Consider the following 9,396-nt stretch of genomic DNA (forward strand, 5'->3'; position numbering starts at 1 on the left):
TATGTATGGTTAATATGTAATGTTATATGTATATGTAATATGTAATGTCATATGTATATATAATGTCATATGTATATGTAGTCATACATATATGTGTGTGTGTGTATATATGTATATATATACACATATATAAAAGTTTATAAGTTTTTCTTGGCTCAAATATCATTCACTCTCTTTGTTTCATCATATTGGTGATTTCCTTCTTATTCTATATACTATAGAAACCCACAGATATAATCATTCTGTCATACATCAGTATATAAAATCAGTATGTTGTAAACCTTCGACATACACAAGGCTATATTTCAATTATATCTCAATACAGCGGCAGGGGGGAGAAACCTAAAAATAAGTGTTTGCTCAGCTCATGCAAAAAAGTCCTAGAATAATAATATCTAAATTTTGTTCAAGATATTTTCACAAATACCATCTCATTTGATCTTCACAACAATGTGAAGTCACTTTACAGATGAGAAATTCAAGGATCTGGAAGCTCAAAGATTCTCCCAAGGTTGCACAGCTGGTAAATGGTAGAAGTGGGACTAAAACCCATCTCTGACCCCAAAGCGTGTCGATTTTTCACTGCGCCACATCCGTAACAGAAGCAGATACAGATTTTCTCAACATCTTTTTCATGATGCTCACTCACACTTGAGCTGTGAAGTCTGTGGCTGAGTCATTCTTTCCTTTTCTGCTCGCTTTTGTGTGCCCCTGTGTTAGCCCATTCCTGCATTACAGCTCCACAAATGACCCTCATAAACTGACTTCAAGTCACCTTAGCTTATCTGTCTATAATCTCTCAAACACATGACAACTATCTTCCCTTCTTTCACCTGAGAAAATGTCAGTAGCCTTGATTTTGTTTCTTCCCTATATTACCCAGACTCTCTCAGTCTATTGCAGACGTCTGTCATTTGCTCTTTGATTTTCTCTATTTCTGTTCTAATTTCTTTATTCGTTTTCTGTGCTCTCCATTAGTTTGTTCTAAAATTGAAAATATATTTTTCTCTTCAAAGCATTTGGCTTCATTTCTTTCCTTGAGAGCTTTCTTCAAATTATTTTTTCATCTGTACCAATCCTCTCTGACAGCTTGAAATGAAAGCCGGGCTTCTCTCCCCTTGACCATTCCTCATCATTTTCAATGCCTTTTCTTTACTTATATGAATTTGCTCATCTCCCATTTACCTCTGCCAAATTTCCAAGCTTTTAAGAAATTAATTTCAGCTATTACCATTGCATGATCAGAAAAAGTGCTATCTTTCATTTTATACATTGGACCTTTACTCTCTCTTGCATATAAATCCTGTCAACCCTACTGGATCATTTCCCTTTTATGTGAGCATTCTGCAAACTGTTAGCATACGCTTCCAAATTATCTTTCAAGTCTACATTTTTACACACAATTTTCTAAGTATTCAGCTCCACTGGTCAATTTCCAATTATCTCTGGCCCTATTCCCTTTTCTGGGATGTAATTGAAATGTCCCTCTTCTCCAAAACCACTCTACTTTATGAAGAATGAAGAAAGGGCACCGAATCCTTAATTTACAAATCCAAGCTGTTCTTCTAATTGACATCCTCCATCATGCCTTCCAATTCAGATCTCCTATCTTTGAGACATTTACATGATGATATTTTACCAAAAATCCTCTGTTGTAGTATCTTTCTCCTTTTCAATAACAGAAAAACTCAAACAAACCATGTCATATGAATAATGGACTAGTACTATAAGCAAGCAACAGCATGTTGCGGAGATAGAGTAATTGGATAAATTATTTGTGGGTAAGAAAAATATGGATTATTTCTATGACAGATGAATTTGAGGTAGGTTTGGAAGCATAACTAAAATTTTAATAAGCAAAGTGTGGTATGGGAAACAATCATGTCATATTCATTCCAAATGGCAAGAAAAACTGCACCAAAGTGTAAATGCTTGTCATAGGGTGTATTTCAGAATGGCTGCTCCCATTGGCTGAAAGATAGTTTGCTAGTATTATGAAATAAGAACAGATATCATATGTTTTCACTCATATGTGGATCTTGAGAAACTTAACAGAAGACCAGTGGGGGAGGGAAGGGGAAAAAAATAGTTACAGACAGAGAAGGAGGGAGGCAAACCATAAGAGACTCTTAAATACAGAGAACAAACTGAGGGTTGATGGGGGGTGGGGGAGAGGGGAAAATGGGTGATGGGCATTGAGGAAGGCATTTGTTGGGATGAGCACTGGGTATTGTATGTAAGCCAATTTGACAATAAATTATATTATAAATAAATAAATAAATAAATAAATAAATAAATAAATAAATAAAATAGTAGGAAAAAAGAAAGATAAAGTGGGGCACATTCTAGAGCATATTGTTAGCCTTAGAAGTTCAGTTTTATCCTATAGTAAAGAATAAACCATTGGAGGTTTTTTAAATGGTGGTAACATAATAGACTCTCAAATCTTTACTGAAAGAGTGAATGAGTGAATCAAAGATAAATCCAAATGTTTTATTTGGGTTACTAGGAAGAGACCAAAAGTGTTAACAAGGGAAAGAAAGAAGGGCACCTGCTGGCTTTGGTCAAAACCAAATATAATTGGATATAACTGAATGTAAATTGCTTGAGAGCCATTCAGTCGAGCTGTTCATCAAATATATGGATATGCAGGGCTGACAGGCTAAACACACAGATAAAAATTGGAAGTCCACCACACAGAAATGAGAGTTAAAACTGTAGAGGTGAGTGAAATCACCAAACACTAAGTCAGAGAAAAGATCAGAAGGAGTATTCATGGAGAATACCCACACTTACGGAGTAGGGAGAGAAAGAAGCAAGTTAAGGAGAAAAAGCATTGTATGAGAGTCAGAAAAAGAATCCAGAGGCTGAAATATTATTGAAGCCAAGGAATTTAAAGGAAGGAGGTGTTTACCAATGCTGAATGTTTCCAAGATACAGAGGAGGATGAGTTCTTTTTTTTTCTTAATATGAAATTTGTTGTCAAATTGGTTTCCATACAACACCCAGTGCTCATCCCAATAGGTGCCCTCAGAGGAGGAAGAGTTCTAAGAAGCATTAAGTATGACAATTAGGAAGTCATCAGAAATCTTTAAATAAGATATTTCAATAGACTGGAAGGTGCAGGAGCTAGATGGTAGGTGTGAAAATGTAGTGGCAGCAATTGTAGGCTACTCTTTAGGGAAGGCTGGTAATAAAAGAAAGGTAAGAAATGAGACAGCTCATGAATTTATCAGGATGAAAGGATGAAAGTTCTTAGAACTGGAGAATCCACTGTATGATTTTAGGCATAAGGAAAGGAGTTTGGTACAAAGTAGGATATACACATGCACACACGTGTGTGTACACATATGGATATATGTGTGTATTTAGAGGGAGAGAAAGGCAAGGAGAGTGGGAGGGAGAAGAGGGAAGGGAAGGAAAGAAGTAAAGGAAGCAGGGAGGGGAATAAAAATATAGGGTAAAAATGATAGCATGGAAAGTGAGGATAACTACTGAAGCAAGATCCAGAAAAATCAAGAAGAGGTGGAATCAGTTAACCATGTACATGCAGTTAATTAGCCTCTGACAAGAAGGCAGGTGGGAGCTTCTTCCTCAGAGGTAGAAAAAAAGGATAGGTTCCGATACAGAAAAGAGTTAAAGTTAAGGGAGAAAAAGAAACAAATAGACATTCCTCTCTGACCAATTTGAATTTCTATTACCCTTTTCTCTATTCCCACTACTTCCAAGTCTTGGACTCCATCTTCAGGGAACCTGTAGTATTTACTTTCCTGCGCTGCAGATGTTTTACGTAGCAAACCAACATTGTCTTTTTCTTTCAGCAAACACTAGTTTACCCCACCTGTTTTTTGCTGTCCTTCTGTTTTATTATTTTCCTTTACTCCTTTCTCTATCCCTACCTGATGTCCATTTTTATTCTTTACCTCAACATAAACGCATGATCCGCATATATTTGTTCCTGAATCTCTAACTCCTTTTCATAGACTTTTACTGAGTAGTGAAGATTATGGCTAGTGATTGCTATGTTTTTAAAAAGGTTGAACTGTGATAGAAAGTGATATCCAGAGAAGGGATAGGATAGTGGGGAAAAAAATGGAACATATTTGTAGGATAAGAGTCAACAGAAAAGGAAGTGAGGTACTAAAAACAAAACAAAACAAAACAAAACAAAGAAATTGATTCTAGAGCAAGTGGAAGGAAATGAAATCCAGAGCACAGATAGAAGGACTTTTCATAAAAAAATGAGGATACTTTTCCACTGAAGCAGGAGGTAGAGAGTCAGTGATGGGTCACATGCATATGTGTTTGTAGGAGGAAGGAAAAGACCTCTATTCTCTGGAATACTAGGGACGCCAAGTACTAAAAATGAAGGTAGAAGTGATAAAGTAAAAGATGGGAGGAGGCTCGTAGAGGTTCCAACAAGCTATTGTGGGAAATGGAGGAGAGAGTACACTAGGAAAACATCAGATTATCATACAGCATGGAGGGTCAAAGACAGCTTGAGATCCATAAACATTAAGAAGCACAAATCCACATAGTTGTGATATCTCATCTTAGCAATACTTAGCAGCCTACATGTAGGAAAAGATGGCCTGAATAAGGCCTAAGTGTAGAAAAAGAGTTGAATTAATTCAGGTGAAATTAAGATAGAGATGGATTCCAATGTCCCAAGAGAGTATGCTGTGCTTGAAAAACGACAGGGGTTTGTTATGGCTGAAAGCATAGTATATGAGGCTGGAAAATTTTCATCAGGAACCTAATTATTGGTGTTCTCAATTCCTTTGGCAATGGGGATTTATTGAAGTGTTTTCAGCATGAGAATGACTTGATCAGCCCTGTATTTTGAAAATATCACTAGGGAATATGTGTGGAGGGTAGACTTGGAGGAGATATTGGAGGCACAGAGGCTATTTAAGAAGTCGTTTCAACAGTATAGATGAGAAGACCTACACAGAAGTGGGCATGGAGAAGAGGAAATGGATTAGAGAGATGTACAGAGACATTTGTTTGAGAATAACTTGGAGAAACCTTGGGGACTAAATGAGATTTTAATTTATTTCAATTACTGTATTTCTTCCTACAGTTCCCTATTACTCTACTCTGCAGCATAAGTGATCCTTCTTCTGGTAAAAGCCAAGAGAAAAAAGCTTAGAACTAAATGTAACTAAAAGTCATAGATGATTACATTTTGTAATGCAGCCTGAAGTCTGGAATTGTGAGGCCTCCAGCTTTGGTTTTCATTTTCAACATTCATTGGCTATTCGGGTTTTTTTCTGGTTGCATACAAATTTTAGGATTGCTTATTCTAGCTCTGTGAAGAATGCTGGTGTTATTTTGATAGGGATTGGATTGAATATGTAGATTGCTTTGGGTAGTATAGACATTTTAACATATTTTTTCTTCCAGTCCATGAGCATGGAATGTTTTTCCATTTCTTTGTGTCTTCTTCAATTACTTTCATAAGGTTTTTATAGTTTTCAACTTACAGATCTTTTAACTCTTGAATCCAGAAATGGACCCACAAATGTATGGCCAACTAATCTTCGACAAAGCAGGAAAGGGTATCAAATGGAAAAAAAGACAGTCTCTTCAGCAAATGGTGCTGGGAAAACTGGACAGCGACATGCAGAAGAATGAATCTGGACCACTTTCTTACACCATACACAAAAATAAACTCAAAATGGATATAAGACCTAAATGTGAGGCAGGAAAACATCAAAATCCTAGAGGGGAGAGCAGGCAAAAACCTTTGACCTTGGCCACACCAGCTTCTTACTAGACATGTCTCTGGAGGCAAGGGAAATAAAAACATATATGAACTATTGGGACCTCACCAAGATAAAAATCTTCTGCACAGTGAAGGAAACAATCAACAAAACTAAAAGGCAACCAACAGAAGGGGAGAAGATATTTGCAAATGACATATTGGATAAAGGTTTAGTATCAAAAATCTATAAAGAACTTACCAAACTCAACACCCAAAAAACAAATAACCCGGTGAATAAATGGGCGGAAGACATGAACAGACACTTTTCCAAAGACATCCAGATGGCTGATGGACACATGAAAAGCTGCTCAACATCACTCATCATCAGAGAAATACAAATCAAAACCACAATGAGATACCACCTCCCACCTGTCAGAATGACTAAAATGAACAACTCAGGAAACAACAGATGTTGGCGAGGATGTGGAGAAAGGGGAACATTCATGTACTGTTTGTGGGAATGCAAACTGGTGCTACTCTGGAAAACAGTATGGAGGTTCCTCAAAAAATTAAAAATAGAATTACCATACGACCTAGCAAGTACACTACTAGGTATTTATCCAAAAGATACAAAAATGCAGATTCAAAGAGCACGTGCATCCCAATGTGTATAGCAATGCTGTCAACAATAGCCAAATTGTGGAAAGAGCCAAAATGTCCATTGACTATGAATGGATAAAGATGTGGTATATATACAAAATGGAATACTATGTGCTGATCAAAAAAGAATGAAATCTTGCTATTTGCAACAACATGGATGGAACTGGAGGGTATTATGCTAAGTGAAATAAGTCAGTCAGAGAACGACAAATATCATACGATTTCATTCATATGTGGAATTTGAGAAACTCAACAGATGAACACAGGGGAAGGGAGGTAAGAATAAGATAAAAACAGAGAAAGCAGCAAACTATAAGAGACTATAAAGAACAAACCGAGGGTTGCTGGAAGGGAGGTGGGTGGGGGGATGGGCTAAATGGGTAATAGGCATTAAGGAGAGCACTTGTTGGGATGAGCACTGGGTGTTATATGTAGGTAATGAATCACTGGTTTCTACTGAAACCAAGACTATATGTTAACTAACTTGAATTTAAATAAGTAAATTTCTTGAAAAAGAAGAATAAAGAAAACTCATAGAGTATTCTTGAAATTTTAGCAGTCTGATGGAAAGACCATGGGCTTTGGAGTAAGACTGACCTGGGTTCTAAACCCATGTACCACCACTTAATATCTGCACGGTTTAGCATTATTAACTTCACTGAGCTTTAATTTCTTCCCATGTAAAAAGAGGATCATATATATTGTCCAGAGCTATTGTTGAGTTTAAATGAAATACTGAATACACGTGTAGGAAGTAGGTGGTTTGAACGCTTCCGGGTATATAGTAAATGCTCAACAAATGGTAGTCAGTTCTGTTTCCATTGTTTTCTTACTAATAGTATCTTTGCTATTACCTCAGTGTTCATGTAGTGCTTTTGCCAGGTTCTGCTGCCCTGTCCAGGGCCAGTTTTATAGTGTCACAGCCCGTTCCTGGCTTTGCACTGAAGTCATACTAAGCCACACTGTAGACCGATGGCTCCTCAATTATTGCTAAATAAGCCACTGTGCTTTAAGGACCCTGTGTGCTTTAGGTCACATGGTGTAGAGGACCTTCCCTGCCTCTTCTCCCCCCACTGAGTCAACTGGCACTAGATTTACACCAATGGCAGAGGCTGTCCCTCAAATCAGACTGCATTTTCCTGGCAAATAAAACCATACCACACATAGATACCTTCTCAAATCACGTGTTTAATGGTTGCCATACTGTTTGTACAAATAAACCTCATGCCATTCTATATATCGATATTTTCCTAGATATGCCTCACCTACAATTGCTGAAAAAGTACCAAATGGAAGAAGGCTCTCAACTCCTATCAAATAAGTGGCTCCTCCAAAAGCAAAATCTTAGCAGCCAAGACCCCTCTAACTGCATCATGGGCAGTTGTCACTGAAATAACATCTGCCAAATGAGTGGCTGCCCACAGAGACTGCCCTTCACATAACCTTTGGTATGTAGTTGTGCCTCTAATTACACCCTGTGAATACAGAAATCTTGCCATATAGTGGCTCTCCTCAGATTATACATGTACAGACATGATCAAAATAGTTTACTATATTCTTCTAAAATCCACTATGGTTCCTTTAACAGAAGTAGCATGTTTGGGGTTCTGTCCTCAGGAAGTTACTGGGATGTTGCTCTAAAGGATTATTTTTCCAGAACTTTAAGTGATAACCTGAGTTAGAGGTACAAAATAGTTTGTGCATGACCGGAAATCAAAATGTTAGGGATTTTCCAGAAATTTCCTTCAGCATTACCCCTAAGGCCTTCAATTAAGAAGACTTCTGATAAGACCTTATTAGGTGCTCTTGCCAATGGTTTCAATCAGGCAGATATTCTAGAATATTCCTTTGCCCAAGCTAGAAATGAGCTTCATGGCATTCTCCATGCTCACATTTTCTTTACTGTACTGTGTAACCACTTGCAATTTCCCCAAATTGGAGCCAAATGGGGATGTGGGAAGAGGGGATAATAGAGGTCTATCCAAAAAGAAAAGTGATCTATCAACTATTGGTCCTACCCTCATCTCACCCTCAAATATTCACAAGGCCACTCTCATAGAGAAAAAAGTCCACAAGATGGAGACCTTTAAAAAATCTGAAGAGTTTGATTGCCTATGATAGGAGAAGCAAGGAATTTTTAAGCAACAAATTAGGAATACACGCTCAGGTAAAAACAAATAGACTTTCTGTGAGCCTAGAGATTTCAAGGACATTTATGACAGCCATACCCAGTCATCTTACTATTTGAAGAGAGGCTGACTAAATGTTTATGGAATAGAAGATTCAAATAAACTCTTTTATTAATTTTAACACACTTCCGTAAACAACAATCAAAAAACAATCCCCAAGGCTACTCTCAGGGGCAAAGACATGTAAGCTACGGCATGGAAGGTCTCCACTCTAGTCCTAAGAAGGTTTGTGTTGCTTTTCTTCAACCCCCAGTGTTTTCCTTGCCCTTGAGGCACATCAGGCCTAGTCTGTCACCGCCTAAAAATTTCCCAGTATAGGTCATTTCATTTTGTCTCCTGCTAGTGTACAGTGCAAAGCACCTGGGCACAATAATGAGTTTTAAGCATTTATACACACTAGTCAACAATTCTGGCACAACCTTGTGCTTGAGTCTCACTATAAAATCGGCTCTTCAGGCTTTTCTTGTGTCTGCATGGGTGTTTGTATATGTGTATATATACGTGCATGTGTGTACACAGTAGCCAACAGGTGAAAACAAGGCAGTGTCCTATAAGAAGTACAGCAGTGAGTTTCTGCTGAGTGTGGCTCTCTATCCTCACTCGAGGCTGAATCATGTGCCCCTCCTGTGCACCAAAGTTAACCACTAATATCTATGAAATTACATAGCACTTCCACTCTAGAGTCATCAAACACTTGGCGGAATTTTCTGAATACATTGGCTTCAGTAGCTAGGCCCCAGAAATTCACTAATGAGACACTGAAAGATTTATTTCGGATGGCAGACACAAAATTGGTTACTCTAATGGTGAACTAGATGAAACCAACTGGAGTAGAAGGTG

Source organism: Leopardus geoffroyi, chromosome X, assembly GCF_018350155.1.
Source record: "Leopardus geoffroyi isolate Oge1 chromosome X, O.geoffroyi_Oge1_pat1.0, whole genome shotgun sequence".
NCBI classification, from domain to species: domain Eukaryota; kingdom Metazoa; phylum Chordata; class Mammalia; order Carnivora; family Felidae; genus Leopardus; species Leopardus geoffroyi.